The 15903-nt window shown below is 43.1% G+C and overlaps 1 protein-coding gene across 1 annotated transcript in view; it reads right to left on the bottom strand.

Annotated features, from left to right (window-relative positions):
* The window catches only part of LOC126235260 (uncharacterized), a 90151-nt gene extending 76636 nt beyond the window's left edge, over positions 1–13515 (bottom strand). The window contains exon 1 of the mRNA XM_049943989.1: positions 13397–13515. The gene's annotated coding sequence lies outside the window, so the exon portion shown is untranslated. The remainder of the gene's footprint in view (positions 1–13396) is intronic.
* Between the last annotated feature and the right edge of the window lie 2388 nt (positions 13516–15903).

Here is a 15903-nt window from a genome sequence, read left to right as displayed (position 1 = left end):
TCAAAAGCTTTCTCTAAACCTACAAATGCTAGAAACGTAGGTTTGCCTTTCCTTAATCTTTCTTCTAAGATAAGTCGTAAGGCCAATATTGCCTCACGTGTTCCAGTATTTCTACGGAATCCAAACTGATCTTCCCCGAGGTCGGCTTCTACTAGTTTTTCCATTCGTCTGTAAAGAATTCGTGTTAGTATTTTGCAGCTGTGGCTTATTAAACTGATTGTTCGGTAATTCTCACATCTGTCAACACCCGCTTTCTTTGGGATTGGAATTATTATATTCTTCTTGAAGTCTGAGGGTATTTCGCCTGTTTCATACATCTTGCTCACCAGATGGTAGAGTTTTGTCAGGACTGGCTCTCCCAAGGCCGTCAGTAGTTCCAATGGAATGTTGTCTACTCCGGGGGCCTTGTTTCGACTCAGGTCTTTCAGTGCTCTGTCAAACTCTTCACGCAGAATCGTATCTCCCATTTCATCTTCATCTACATCCTCTTCCATTTCCATAATATTGTCCTCAAGTACATCGCCCTTGTATAGACCCTCTGTATACTCATTCCACCTTTCTGCTTTCCCTTCTTTGCTTAGAACTGGGTTTCCATCTGAGCTCTTGATGTTCATACAAGTGGTTCTCTTATCTCCAAAGGTCTCTTTAATTTTCCTGTAGGCAGTATCTATCTTACTCCTAGTGAGATAAGCCTCTACATCCTTACATTTGTCCTCTAGCCATCCCTGCTTAGCCATTTTGCGTTTCCTGTCGATCTCATTTTTGAGACGTTTGTATTCATTTTTGCCTGCTTCATTTACTGCATTTTTATATTTTCTCCTTTCATCAATTAAATTCAATATTTCTTCTGTTACCCAAGGATTTCTACTAGTCCTCGTCTTTTTACCTACTTGATCCTCTGCTGCCTTCACTACTTCATCCCTCAAAGCTACCCATTCTTCTTCTACTGTATTTCTTTCCCCCATTCCTGTCAATTGTTCCCTTATGCTCTCCCTGAAACTCTGTACAACCTCTTGTTCTTTCAGTTTATCCAGGTCCCATCTCCTTAAATTCCCACCTTTTTGCAGTTTCTTCAGTTTTAATCTACAGGTCATAACCAATAGATTGTGGTCAGAGTTCACATCTGCCCCTGGAAATGTCTTACAATTTAAAACCTGGTTCCTAAATCTCTGTGTCTTACCATTATATAATCTATCTGATACCTTTTAGTATCTCCAGGGTTCTTCCATGTATACAACCAGATAAAATGAAACTGTGGAAGATGCTGGTAGCTTCGATCGTCTACGAGAATGCTGTGCAGTGATTAAAGCGTTCTCTCAATGGTGCAATCAGATATTTTGCATTCTATTGTCTTGACTATCGTTGAGGCTTGAATGTTTCATGGAAGATGAATAGAGGACATTAGGTTAGGAAGATCAGCTGCGTCTTACACTGCAACTTAAAATACATTTGATTAGAGGCTTTTCATTTCGGAAAGAGAAACTACTAAGCTTTCTGAACAAGAGGAGCAAAGTCCTAGACGATGCACGGCTTGTCAAAGCATGGGCTCAAATGCCTGAACTGGAACAAACATACAGATGTCACCTTTTGGGTTCATTGGCAATGAGAAACGCAAGAACGAGATGTGTTTATGGTTGCTGCAAGTATCACTTAGCGTTGAATGATGACTACAGAAGTGTGGTGGAAAGTAGTTTTCCATAGCGTCAGTTTCATCTTGAAAGCAGTAGAAAATAAAATTCTGAATGAATGGACACATTACCCCATTTTGACCTCATGCAAAAACAGAGGTTTAACGTTCCAAGAATAGAGAACAGACCCTGTTGCAAGTGTTTTATTAATAGCGACACGTTCCGCGCTGTTAGTGCATCCTCAGATTATCTTGGAACAACGGAGATCGCTTTAGTGGTAATAAAATTTTAAAACGAGACTGTATTGCCCGACACCCTGTCCGATGAGACAAATTTCTGAAAACATTACTCCACTCCAATTTTGGCCTGTTGCTGCAACAGTGGTTCAAGTGTCAAAAACAGAAAACAGACTCTGTTGCAAGTGTTTTATTAATAATGACACGTTTCACGCTTTTAGAGCATCTTTAGATTATTAATAAAATACTCGCAAATGAGATTGTTTTCTAGTTTTGGAACTTTAAAAAATAAATTATCCTTTAATCCCATATTTTTAAAATATTTTTGCGTAGCAAGAATAAATAAGTCCGTAAAAGGGCAATAGAATTTAGTTATAAATTCAACACATTTATTAGCCAGCGGTGTCTGAAACATGCAGTTATAACTGCTTTGAAAACCAAGGAATAGATTTAAAAAATACAGTACTCAAAACTCTCTTCCACAAAGAAACATTAATGAGGGATATGAGTCCCATAGCTTCCACATACGCTTGCACAGTGATGTGGTACGTTTTGTACGATGTAGTTCAAGAGCTGTATTGACAGCCGGTCCCTTGATACGTGCCAGACTTGAGCCATACTGTGATTCAGATGTGGATAAATAGCTGGAGACTCCATGCGATTGATATCCAACAGGGCAACTGGATGTTAGCGACAATGTTATTCATGAACATGAAGTTTGGACCAATGGAGTGTCTCAAGAGACCCACATCAGATTGCAGTTCCTGAGTCCTGTATCACTGGGAACTGAAAGGACATACTTGACCACCAGCTCGGTATGCCTACAGAACATGGTGTCTCCCTACACTCACAAGTAGACATACCCTAGGGACACACTGCGATTCTGATCGGCTTTGAATATGTTGTAGCGTAGAACAAATCAAGAGACACGTGTTTTTGTACGTGCCCAAACGGCTCTTAAGGGGTTGAAACACCCCCTTGACAGGAATTGAGTTTAGTATTTATGAATGAATACTGCTGAAGCGGTAGCAGATATAAAAAAACAACCTTCAAATAAAAGTTCTATGGTTTTTAATTGGCACACCCACATTTGTCGAAAAATGTTATTTTTTCGAAATCCTCTCCCACTCAGCATTTTTTTGACCTGACAACTGTGCGGCTGGTCCCGGCGGAGGTTGGAGTCCTCCCTCGGGATGTGTGTGTGTGTGTGTGTGTGTGTGTGTGTGAGTGTGTGTTTTTGTCCTTAGGATAATTTAAGTAGTGTGTAAGCTTAGGGACTGAAGACCTTAGCAGTTAAGTCCCATAAGATTTCACACACATTTTTTTTGACCTGACAATTTTGCAGTACCTCATTATTGTACAGGTCTACAATAACTTTAAACAGTAACAACTTCAGATATAGCGCCATTAACTCTGAAAAGGTTACAACTTGAAAACAAAAAATATACGAATTTTAAAAAGAATATACAAATACAACAAAAGATATTTTACAAAATTAAAAGAAAAATGTATATATAGAACAATGCAGAATATACATTTATAATTTAATTATTTCGAAAAGAGTGGTTAAACAACCCAACATGACAGGTGGCATTGAAGTGGAGACATAATGGGCGCGCATACAGTGGTACAGAGATATTTGTAGCTTATTTCTGACAAATGCGTCTTTGGGATAAATCTTCATCGTATATGGCTGAATCTGATATTAGCGATGCTATACGTTTCGCTGTTAGTAAATGTCCAAATGGAAAACAAAATAGTGTGGGGGAGAGGATTTTGAAAAAAAAATGACTTTTTTGACAAATGTTGTTGCACTGTTGTAGCTTACATTAAAAACTGTAGAACTTTTATTTGAATTTTTTTTTGTATCTGTGACCGTTTCAATGGTATTCATTAAGAAACATTAAACTCGGTTTTTTAAAGGCGCTGTTAACCCTCTTAACGGTCGTATGAGCACGTATAAAAATATGTGTGTCTTAGTTTGCTCTACAATCCACATTACAACATATCCAAAGCCAATCAAAATCGATGTTTATCCATTAGGTAGGTTTACTTGTCAGAGATCACCACCACTAAACTGCTCTCTGCCTTCATATCACTGTCCAGCTATAACCTTCTCTCTAGATGAATGTCCAAGTAACTAGCGACGACTAATTCTTCTATGAAAAGCATATTCCCACATCCCACCAATTAGTGAAAATCTAATCTCTGCGTTGCCGAATCCATGCTGCCATTACCCAGACCTTCTGTTCTGGTACATAGTTAATCGTGAAACTACAACTGCGATAGGAATTGCAAGTTTGGAACTCCACTGCCGTGAGAGAATCGTTGAATTTCGCAGAGCAGTTAAGGGTGAATATCGGTCCTGCTGTGCAGTGGTTTTACTCTTGGTGGTCGAGTTTGTGCTGGTGTACCACGATCATTATCTGTGCCCTGCAATAGTTGTCAAAACCCTGAAAATACCGTTTGTGGCTTGGTCATAGCAGCGGCCTGTGACCTTCCAAGGCGTCCAAGGATTCTGCCCTTGAAAATTAGGTACCAGCTGCGTCTGATGTGTCCGCTGTCAGATACGGCACACAGCTATATACACAAAGGGCGTAACACAGCAGGGCAGGTCCCCATCGTGGCACCACACGAAAGAAGTTAAGCACCCAGAAGACATGGCCGGACGTCAGTGTTACTCCCTACACATACACGCTGAGGAGGTATTTAGAATTTGCAGTTCACTGTGACGGGTAGAACGGCCACCAGAATGCGTTAGTGTCGTACGTGTTTAGTGTTGTTAGTAGGCCTGGTAGCGTGTTATCATCATCATCATCATTTTCTTTGGGCGTTTGTCCCACTTCAACGCGGGGTCGGCCTAGTTACCATTGATTTGGCGATGTTAGTATCAGAGGGTGGCGAATGCCCTTCCTGTCACCACCCCGTACAGTCCGGGGCGCAATCAGTGTACCCCAGCAGTCTACGTCTAGTCGAAACCATGAAATAGTGCGAACGTTTTTCTCAAATGTCTGCGAGTAGTGTAACTGAGGCGGGTTGTGGGGACCAGCCCAGTATTCACCTAGTGGGATGTGGAAAACCGCCTAAAAACTTCACCCAAGGCCTGGTAGCGTGTATATGGGGTGTGAACTGTGCATATGTTGAGTAATTACTGCGAAGGACGCGGAGTGCCGTGTACGCGTGTGAGACAGTGTTATCACAACCTGATAGAATTTGAAAGAGGCCTCATTTGGGTCTCCATTTGGCTGGGCGGTCGAATCCTGCAATATATAGAATCGATGTTTATCCATTAGGTAGGCATTTGGATGTGGCAGTCACCCGACAGAGGACTGTATGGGAAGGTGAGGTGAGACATACTCGTTCTGAAAGTTCCGGTAGCCCACGTCTGACAATGACAAGGAAGGATCACTCTATTGTGCATCAAGCACATCGTAACCACTTCACATGTTTGTCGGCCATCTGAGAATAAGAAATGGACTAGCTGCTACATTCTATGTCATACCGCACTGGTTAGCGGAGACTAGTTGCAGCCGAACTAGGGATTTGCCGCCTGATGTGCAGGTTCCCGTTAACACCGCAGCTCCAAAGGCAGAGTTTGGGTGGAACTATGACGGGGAATCATGGACAGAAGACGAATGGAGTCGCACTATTCCAGATGACCATCGACAGCGATCTGGAGAGAGATGCCATTCTTCCAATGTTTTGGAGAGGCGCACAGGTGTTACTACTGCTGTCTTGGTGTGGGTGCTCATCGGGTATAACTTGGTCATGGTTTGTGAGATAGAGGGAATTCTGTCAGCACACAGATACGTCACGGTCATCCTACTTCCTCATGTGTTACCTCTCAAGTGGCAGTATCATGCAACTATTTTTCAACAGGACAATGTTCGTCGACGCATCGCACGTGCCTTTATCAACTGTCAGAGTGATACTGAGGTACTTGCATGGCCAGTGAGATCCGAGATCTGTCTGTGGTAGGACACGTGTCGAACCAGCTTGGACTTCAGCTCCATCCCAACGCCAGGTCCAGGATATTAAGGAACAGTTACAGCAGATGTAGGCCAGCTTGCCTCAGGAGAGGATTCAACTGCTTTATACACGTTTCCCAACAGAATCAGCGTTTGCAACCAGGCTAGAGGCTGTGCCCAACTTTATACTGATAAGTAGGCCCATATTGCCAATTTCTTTGTCATTTTGACTCTATTTTGTAATCACTTGTGAATTTTTATTTCTTTTCCTCCTCTCCTTCTGAGTGGTTCACTTTTTTTTCATCCGGCCGGGTGGCTGAGCGGTTCTAGGCGCTACAGTCTGGAACCGCGCGGCCGCTGCGTTCGCAGGTTCGAATCCTGCCTCGGGCATGGATGTGTATGATGTCCTTAGGTTAGTTAGGTTTAAGTAGTTCTAAGTTTTAGGGGACTGATGCCCTTAGAAGTTAAGTCCCATAGTGCTCAGAGCCATTTGAACCAAATTTTTTTGTCAGGCAGTGTAGTTATGGTTAGGTGTCACATAGATGACGTACAGAACAGTGACGACATTATGCTTCTGCCATAAGTCGCATCTATCCGCCATAGTTATGTTCTGACACTGCAGAGGGAGCTCTGCAGGGGCTACATCCTGCTTCCATCTGACGTCAGAAAAGAGTTCGGAAATGGACATTCATCAGCCCACGGCGGATTTAAGCGGACGTACAGCTTCACTAGGCCAGTCATCAGTTGCCAGCATTTGTCGTCGGACGGCATTGTGGTACAGGCGTCGCACAGTGTCTCAGTAATCATCGAGTGTCGCCGTGTGCTGTATTAACAGAGACAGGACTTACCAGTCAACGACGGGAGAACGCGACCGGATCTGCTAATACGAGGGCGGTTCAGAAAGTAACCTCCGATTGGTCACAGTGCGGGTTGTGGGGGGAGTAGCGACGCCATCTGTGCGTTCACGCACTCAACAGGTCAGTCGGCATCAAGCCGTGGTCGAGTGAACGTCGTACCTGCGCTAGTTTAGTTTTTGTGGCAGTTTGAAATGTGTGCTGCAATAGAAAACCCCGCCAAATGTGAAGTGCGTGCTGTCATAAGGTTTTTTACAGCCAAAGGATATTCTGCAGCAGCTATTCATCGTGAGCTTTGTGCCGTGTACGGACCAAGAGTTATGAGTGAAGGAGTTGTCCGTGAATGGGTACGTTTTTTTAAAAGTGGACGAGAAAACGTTCATGATGAAGAGAGGAGTGGTAGACCATCATTGGTGACTGACGAACTCGTTCAGACAGTTGATGCAAAAGTTCGTGAAAATCGACGTTTCTCAATGTCTGAGTTGTCTACTGGTTTTCCACAGATTTCTAAGACTCTCTTGTACGAGATAGTGACAGCAAGATTGGGTTACCGTAAGTTCTGTGCACGATGGGTGCCCAAAATTCTTACCGACCACCACAAAACTCAAAGAATGGCCTCTGCATTAGACTTTCTGTCACATTATGAGGACGAAGGAGAACCATTGTTAAACAGAATCGTGACTGGTGACGAAACCTGGATTAAGTACGTGAACCCTGAGACAAAAGAACAATCAAAGATGTGGGCACATTCAAATTCGCCTACCAAACCAAGAAAAGCCTCGCAAGATTTTTCTGCCAGAAAACTGATGGCAACGGTGTTTTGGGATGCCAAAGCGGTGTTGTTGGTTGAATTCATGGAACGTGGTACGACCATTAATCAAGACGTGTACTGTGAAACAATAAAAAGTTACGACGGGCTATACAGAACAAACGCCGTGGTATGCTGACTTCCGGTATCATTTTTTTGCACGATAACGCCCGTCCTCACTCTGCTCGCAGAACAACGGCCCTTCTTGAGTCCTTCAAGTGGGACGTTATCAACCATCCACCTTACAGCCCAGACCTGGCGCCAAGTGATTATCACCTCTTCATGCATTTGAAGAAATGGCTCGGGTCACAGCGGTTTGATGACGACGAAGAGCTCAAAGATGCGGTCACAGGCTGGCTCCAGGCACAAGCGGGTGATTTTTATGCAGAAGGAATTTCAAAGCTTGTGAAGAGATACGATAAGTGCCTCAAACGCTATGGAGACTATGTAGAAAAATAGTGCAAAGATGTAGTTGTAAGATGTATATATTAAAATACTTTTATTTAACTTGGTGTATTTTTTTAAATCAACCGGAGGCTACTTTCTGAACGGCCCTCGTAGATTAGTTAGTCATTGTTCTCTCAATTACGTTTATACTAGTGTTCAGATGTTTAACGCCTGTGTCAAGCTCTCTTATAAGCGTCACACAAAAACTGAGTATTTGTGTATATAGATGCTTTTAAAAATGTTTGTTAATTGTTACTCATTGTGTTGCCATTGTTGCTGTGGTTCGCTTTTGCCCTGTGATAAGACAGTGCAAGCACGCCTCCTCCTGCAGCAACTCATTTCTGTGGTGGTAGGATCGCTTCCTGCTACGTTTATGTTGGGCACCGTACTTATTTGGTGAATAACAACAAAATCGTTGTGACATTATACGGTAAATCTCACCTACACGTCGGAACACCGAAGAAAACTGCCGCACCAAAAATTCGGAGAAAGATTCTATTTGTTTTGCAGAAATGTAGTTTCATTTTATGAAGGGGTTTGTATGGCAGGCAGTCTAGGAATAATCATACATTGCAGGCTTCCATGGCTGGGTTCAAATGGCTCTGAGCACTATGGGACTCAACTGCTGTGGTCATTAGTCCCCTATAACTTAGAACTACTTAAACCTAACTAACCTAAGGACATCACACACATCCATGCCCGAGGCAGGATTCGAACCTGCGACCGTAGCAGTCGCACGGTTCCGGACTGCGCGCCTAGAACCGCGAGAAAATTGTGCTCCATGGCTGGGGATTGTGATACTGCTGATATTTGATTTATGGGCGTATGGCCGTGGTCCAGGGCTTATTGCTCGTCTTCCACTGCTGCAGACTTCATCAGAGGCTTTAACGATTCAGAAAGCTCAAATGGCTCTGAGCACTATGGGACTTAAAATCTAAGGGCATCAGTCCCCTAGAACTTACAACTACTTAAACCTAACTAACCTAAGGACATCACACACATCCAAGCCCGAGGCAGGATTCGAACCTGCGACCGTAGCAGTCGCGCGGTTCCGGACTGAAGCGCCTAGAACCGCAAGACCACCGCGGCCGGCTTTCCACATATTCCTTTCCTCTCCGATTCTGCATAGAACCTCCTCATTCCTTACCTTGTCAGTCCACCTAATTTTCAACATTCGTCTATAGCACCACATCTCAAATGCTTCGATTCTCTTCTGTTCCGGTTTTCCCACAGTCCATGTTTCACTACCATACAATGCTGTACTCCAGACGTACATCCTCAGAAATTTCTTCCTCAAATTAAGGCCGGTATTTGATATTAGTAGACTTCTCTTGGCCAGAAATGCCTTTTTTGCCATAGCGAGTCTGCTTTTGATGTCCTCCTTGCTCCATCCGTCATTGGTTATTTTACTGCCTAGATAGCAGAATTCCTTAACTTCATTGACTTCATGACCACCAATCCTGATGTTAAGTTTCTCGCTGTTCTCATTTCCACTACTTCTCATTACCTTCGTCTTTCTCCGATTTACTCTCAAACCATACTGTGTACTCATTAGACTGTTCATTCCGTTCAGCAGATCATTTAATTCTTCTTCACTTTCACTCAGGACAGCAATGTCATCAGCGAATCGTATCATTGATATCCTTTCAGCTTCTATTTTAATTCCACTCCTGAACCTTTCTTTTATTTCCATCATTGCTTCCTCGATGTACAGATTGAAGAGTAGGGGCGAAAGGCTACAGCCTTGTCTTACACCCTTCTTAATACGAGCACTTCGTTCTTGATCGTCCACTCTTATTATTCCCCCTTGGTTGTTGTACATATTGTATATGGCCCGTCTCTCCCTATAGCTTACCCCTACTTTTTTCAGAATCTCGAACAGCTTGCACCATTTTATATTGTCGAACGCTTTTTCCAGGTCGACAAATCCTATGAAAGTGTCTTGATTTTTCTTTAGCCTTGCTTCCATTATTAGCCGTAACGTCAGAATTGCCTCTCTCGTCCCTTTACTTTTCCTAAAGCCAAACTGATCGTCACCTAGCGCATTCTCAATTTTCTTTTCCATTCTTCTGTATATTATTCTTGTAAGCAGCTTCAATGCATGAGCTATTAAGCTGATTGTGCGATAATTCTCGCACTTGTCAGCTCTTGCCGTCTTCGTAATTGTGTGGATGATGCTTTTCCGAAAGTCAGATGGTATGTCGCCAGACTCATATATTCTACACACCAACGTGAATAGTCGTTTTGTTGCCACTTCCCCCAATGATTTTAGAAATTCTGATGGAATGTTATTTATCCCTTCTGCCTTATTTGACCGTAAGTCCTCCAAAGCTCTTTTAAATTCCGATTCTAATACTGGATCCCCCATCTCTTCTAAATCGACTCCTGTTTCTTCTTCTATCACATCAGACAAATCTTCACCCTCATAGAGGCTTTCAATGTATTCTTTCCACCTATCTGCTCTCTCCTCAGCATTTAACAGTGGAATTCCCGTTGCACTCTTAATGTTACCACCGTTGCTTTTAATGTCACCAAAGGTTGTTTTGACTTTCCTGTATGCTGAGTCTGTCCTTCCGACAATCATATCTTTTTCGATGTCTTCACATTTTTCCTGCAGCCATTTCGTCTTAGCTTCCCTGCACTTCCTATTTATTTCATTCCTCAGCGACTTGTATTTCTGTATTCCTGATTTTCCCGGAACATGTTTATACTTCCTCCTTTCATCAATCAACTGAAGTATTTCTTCTGTTACCCATGGTTTCTTCGCAGCAACCTTCTTTGTACCTATGTTTTCCTTCCCATCTTCTGTGATGGCCCTTTTTAGAGATGACCATTCCTCTTCAACTGTACTGCCTACTGCGCTATTCCTTATTGCTGTACCTATAGCGTTAGAGAACTTCAAACGTATCTCGTCATTCCTTAGTACTTCCGTATCCCACTTCTTTGCGTATTGATTCTTCCTGACTAATGTCTTGAACTTCAGCCTACTCTTCATCACTACTATATTGTGATCTGAGTCTATATCTGCTCCTGGGTACGCCTTACAGTCCAGTATCTGATTTCGGAATCTCTGTCTGACCATGATGTAATCTAATTGAAATCTTCCCGTATCTCCCGGCCTTTTCCAAGTATACCTCCTCCTCTTGTGATTCTTGAACAGGGTATTCGCTATTACTAGCTGAAACTTGTTACAGAACTCAATTAGTCTTTCTCCTCTTTCATTCCTTGTCCCAAGCCCATATTCTCCTGTAACCTTTTCTTCTACTCTACCCCGACTCGTAGAACGTTATCCTTTCGTTGATTATTCAATCTTTTTCTCATGGTAACCTCCCCCTAGGCAGTCCCCTCCCGGAGATCCGAATGGGGGACTATTCCGGAATCTTTTGCCAATGGAGAGATCATCATGACACTTCTTCAGTTACATGCCACATGTCCTGTGGATACACGTTACGTGTGGTTTCCATTGCCTTCTGCATCCTCATTCCGTTGATCATTGCTGATTCTTCCGCCTTTAGGGGCAATTTCCCACCCCTAGGACAAGGGCGTGGAATGTCAGAAGCTTGAACGTGGTAGGGAAACTAGAAAATCTGAAAAGGGAAATGCAAAGGCTCAATCTAGATGTAGTAGGTGTCAGTGAAGTGAAGTGGAAGGAAGACTAGGATTTCTGGTCAGATGAGTATCGGGTAATATCAACAGCAGCAGAAAATGGTATAACAGGTGTAGGATTCGTTATGAATAGGTAGGGCAGAGGGTGTGTTACTGTAAACAGTTCAGTGACTGGGTTGTTCTAATCAGAATCGACAGCAGACCAACACCGACAACGATAGGTCAGGTATACATGCCGCCGTCGCAAGCTGAAGATGAACAGATAGAGAAATTGTATGAGGATATTGAAAGGGTAATGCAGTATGTAAAGGGGGACGAAAATCTAATAGTCATGGGCGACTGGAATGCAGTTGTAGGGGAAGGAGTAGAAGAAAAGGTTACAGGAGAATATGGGCTTGGGACAAGGAATGAAAGAGGAGAAAGAGTCCGCTTCTCCGCCCTCTTTGACAAGGCCGTTGGCAGAATGAGGCTGACTTCTTATGCCAGAAGTCTTCGGCCGCCAATGCTGATTATTTATCAAAATTTAGGCAGTGGCGGGGATCGAACCCAGGACCGAAGACGTTTTGGTAATGAATCAAAGACGCTACCCCCTTTTTTTCATTTTGTTCGTTATTGATCCTTGTGTTTGGTCGTTGCGGACGTCGCAAGACATCCTGTTCAAGTTCGTTGGTTGATCGTTCCACTCAGTTTTTTTATTACAGAAGCCAACCGGCTCTCTGACCGAACACGCTGAGCTACCGTGCCGGCTTGCCCCTAGACCACGGGTACTGTTCAGCTACTACAGACTCGAACAAGCTCTACAAGCCGAACTGTCTATACGTATATACGCAACGGTCGGTTCGTGACGTTATGAGACCGCTACCTAACGCCACCTATGCTTTGGAGCTTGTAGAGCGGAAGATTTGCGCTGTTTGTTTTAATTAGCACGGCGAAGCACAACTTTTCTAATTTCAATCCTCCTCATTTTCTGTTGAAATTGTGTTTGTGCTTTGTGCTTTTGAATTTCTATGGCCTCTCTGTACCTCCTTGCGTAGTAATTATTAGATCTTGTAAAAACTACAGTATCGGAGAAATGAATTTGATTTTTTCCGCCACTAGGGCATGATCTGCTACTGCTAATTTATCCGTATTGGCCAGGCAACAGTTTTTCTTGTGTTCTCTGAAGCGGATGCTGATGCTTATTTTTGTAGTTCCTAACTGCTCCTCCTCACCACAAAACTGCCCATCATACGACGGCGCGACTCAGCGATCTTTGACTGCAGTCTGATGACGTCACGAGCCGACCTTTGCGTGGATATATGTAAACAGTTCGACTTGCTGAGCTTGTTTGAGTCTGTAACACTTCCTGAGCCGTTAAAGCCTTTGAAGAAGTCTCCAGCAGTGGAAGACGAAACGTTAGGCGGAATATGAGCAATCTAGGTAACCCCTACGGTTCTCTAAGAAATGACTATGGTATTAATTATGGGTCGTTGAGTTGCACACAAAAAGACATTCTTCCACACTATAAGTGTAAATATATCACGAAGAACACTTTATATATGATAGAAACTAATACAGCGTCCATCACGCATTGTCAAAGTGTAGAATGACAAAGTTATGTTATGTTTGGTTTAATGGCTCTGAGCACTATGGGACTTAACTTCTGAGGTGATCAGTCCCCTAGAACTTAGAACTACTTAAACCTAACTAACCTAAGGACATCACACACATCCATGCTCGAGGCAGGATTCGAACCTGCGACCGTAGCGGTCGCGCGGTTCCAGACTGTAGCGCCTAGAACCGCTCGGTCACCCCGGCCGGCTATGTTATGTTCTAAACGAATTTTCAGAGAAGCAACTGCAGTACTTACACGGCACAGGTAAGAGGACCTCCAGTTTAGATGAGTTGTGCTTTCACTGTCACTTATAACGCACTACCGTGAGTGCAAATAGTACGCGTTATCTTCACGATGCGACGTCCACGTGAGATCAACTTGCAACTAGCGCATGCGCAATCGGTATTCTCCTCCTCTGGCAGCGCGGAGTTGGTGGGGGAGAGTGGAGGGGATACCTCCAGCTGGGGCGTCTGACACACTTCTCGTTGCCTCGTCACTCCGCCGTCCTTGTGTTGAAGAAGTCGAAGACCTCAACACTTTGCTTGTGGGTGTACAAAAATTATTTACGGCACTGAACGCAACAAAATAAACCCGCAAAAAAATCAAAAGAAACATCGAATTGGAATACATGTGGATGAACGACAATTGAGTATACAGATTGTATCTCTCAGAAAGTTACAACCATTTTGTAAATACGTTAAATAAACCTTTATAAGAGTTTTAGGACCAAGTTTTGTTCTCTCACAAAAAAAGGAAAAAAAATGTAGAAGCATCTAAAACTTATACCTTCGCCCAAAATGGAGGTCATAGTCACAAGACAGTCTCAATGCCTGCGCATAAAATAGAAGTATACCGCTGTTTAAACTACTTGATGCTTTTCATTCAACATAGAGCTGACACTTGGTCAATAAATGGTGCGCTATTACCGCGGCATCACTGGCGTCGCACCTTGTATGCTCTTTATGGTATAGGAAACCGTCGGTAAAGGGCAGATCTCACACAAAGATGGCTAGATTTACATCTTATCCTGTGAGTGACTGTACAGAGGGAGGCCACAGTCGAGTGGTCAATTTGACTAACTGAATCTCTTTTTCTCTCACTTGCAGCCACTTCCTTTTCCATTTATCCACGGAAATACTTCTCAACAACGACATCACTGATTGCAAGGGGATAGTACAATGAGTCACTGTGATTTCATTGGACACTAGGTTAATTGATACATCTACCATCTAGTTTCCATGGATTAAGAAGGCGCATTGGTTCAAAATGGCTCTGAGCACTATGGGACTTAACATCTGTGGTCATCAGTCCCCTAGAACTCAGAACTACTTAAACCTAACTAACCTAAGGACATCACACACATCCATGCCCGAGGCAGGATTCGAACCTGCGACCGTAGCAGTCGCGCGGTTCCGGACTGCGCGCCTAGAACCGCTAGACCACCGCGGCCGGCGAAGGCGCATTGGTACTCAGCAAAGTACCTTTTTACTGCATTTTGTGAGGAGGAGGAAGAATGCGTCCTGGATATCCTGGACAAATGAGCTGAATATTAGATGCTTACGAGTAATGTATGTTACATTCATTCTCTCACCAGTGTAATAAAAGTCTTGTTTAGACCAAACGCGTCTCGCTTTATTATTCCTAATGATCCTACACACGTGGGTGCTCGATATTTAGAACAGTGCACTTTACTGACACTGGATATATAAACGTTCTCAAATTGTGTGGATGCACGTACGCCTCTTGCAGTTTGTTTCGGGGTGCATGACGTGTATGAGCATCCACAAAACACGAAAACGTATATATATATATATATATATATATATATATATATATATATATATATATATATATATATATATTCAGTGTCAGTACAGCGCAAAACTCTGGAAACCGAGCACCTATGTTTGGGAGAACAATAGGAATGCAGTAGCGAACAAAAAATCTGACCACTGAAGATGCTTTGAAATAAAGCGAAACGCGTTTGTTCTAAATAAGACTTTTATTGCTGCCGCAGAAGAAGGAGTATAGCCTACATTACTTTTATTAATGCCAATGTGGGAAAACAGAGGCCTAAACACAAAAAAGACAACTTGTCTTACATTTTACGTCTCATTGATGACGAGATCATTAGACGGGGAGCACAAGCTCCAATTGCGGAAGAAAAAGAAAGAAAACAGGTCGAGTATTTTTCAAAGTAACCGTGCTGGCATTTGCCTTAAGCGAATTAGGAAAACCAGGGAAAACACAAACCTGAACGGCCAACTGAGGATTTGAACGCCAGTCATTTCGAATGTGGGTCCAGTGTGAGCCCTGCCCAACATCGCCCGGTGCAGTTTGAGGAACTTCAGAGCATCGTCAAGTTTCACCTGTTAGAGTGCCACGAGGATTGAGTAGAAAAAATACAGTGAAATCCCTTGGTAATTTTTCACCGAGAAAACAGAGCAGCTGATTAAGTTCCTTTATATGGAATCGCCAGTGTCTATCACAGAATGAACAAAGTCAGGTTTTATATACAGCAGGATATATTCTGGCAAATAACATTTATAGTATACACTTCATTGTATGCCAGCGACAAAATTTAGAGTGGACTTGTGGATTACCCAACATGGATATTTATTCTGTGGGAGAAGCTACAGCATATTCCAGTAAGTTACAATCCCAACAACTTCATGATTCCATAGCGATGAATAAATAGTGATTGCTGGAGGGCGACTAACGACGCCGAAAGCAGGGTGTTCTGTGACTCACCCAATCTCAAA

The sequence above is a fragment of the Schistocerca nitens genome, chromosome 2 (genome assembly GCF_023898315.1).
Source record: "Schistocerca nitens isolate TAMUIC-IGC-003100 chromosome 2, iqSchNite1.1, whole genome shotgun sequence".
Lineage (NCBI taxonomy): Eukaryota > Metazoa > Arthropoda > Insecta > Orthoptera > Acrididae > Schistocerca > Schistocerca nitens.
This window is presented reverse-complemented; position numbering and strand designations above follow the sequence as displayed.